The sequence below is a fragment of the Nansenia antarctica genome, assembly GCF_963989245.1.
Source record: "Nansenia antarctica genome assembly, chromosome: 8".
Classification (NCBI taxonomy): Eukaryota; Metazoa; Chordata; class Actinopteri; order Argentiniformes; family Microstomatidae; genus Nansenia; species Nansenia antarctica.
This window is the reverse complement of record NC_137678.1, coordinates 27,081,503-27,082,626: the sequence shown is the minus strand read 5'-3', so window position 1 is coordinate 27,082,626 and position 1,124 is coordinate 27,081,503.

Below are 1,124 nucleotides of genomic sequence, written 5' to 3'. Positions count from 1 at the left end.
TAGGCCACCGTTGTAAAAATGACGTTTAACTGGAAGAAAAGAAAAAAAGAAAAGAAAAGAACTAAAAGACTTGATTTTAGATTTTTGATAGACGTAATAATAACCCCAATATATGTATATATTGGTTATATATAAGAAGTGTTTTGCCTTAAGTATTGGAAACAGAGTCTTTTTATCCGTGAGTCTTGCACGTTTTTTTTGAAGTACACCGTACTTTTCTATACCTATGGCTAAAAGGTGCTAGAGGTCTCGCGTATGCATTTCAGTATATTGTAGTAGTCAAGGGTGTGTTCACAGAATTCTAACGGCAACTTGGGATTGTTACTGGACCATAAAGCAAAGATTTGACCATGTCTAACTCTTACTTTTACTTTGACACAACAGAACATTTACTCATTACACAAGTAATAACGGCTAATTACCCTTTTATGACAGTGCTACTACACAGGCACGACATCAAGTTCATGTTAGGCGTTTTACCACAACCGACGTGTGCATTTGAGACTCGACAAGCTTAGATCGCTGATACATTTGTATTCTAGGGGCGTTAAAACAAAAAGACCCTTCTCTTTGAAGTGAAAAATGGCTGTGATAAGAAAACCACTCAACAGTCTGCCCTTCCTTCATATAAAAGAACACCTGTCTTGACTTCCCCTCAAGTGCTCCATCAAGACGAGAGCTCCGTCCACCTCTGAAATCATAAGCCTTCTCTTGAGACGGACACGCAGGCAGGGCCTCTTCAGACTGAGCCGGCCCATAGCGTCACACCGGCCACGACATTGAATTGCGATGAGTTGAGTTATATCCCCCACGGACAATCGTAGCACTAGCATAACGTTAACAAATGTTTTTAACATTTTTGACTACGGTGATGAACGGCGATCTATGAAGGTTTGGGGGGGGGGGGGGGCGGGGGGGTGGGTCTCCTCCCTGGCCTGTTGCTGTCAGAGTGTTCAGATGTGAACGCACCCTAACCCTCCTGCATGAAGTGTAGATGTGTGTGACGGTGGTGGGTCTTTGGGGTTTAAGTACCAAGTATTGTGCCAAAGGAACGTGTACGTTATGCTGTAATGAACCTAGAAAAACTCCCTGAACCTGCAAAACCGAGAAGCTGGAAACTGGAA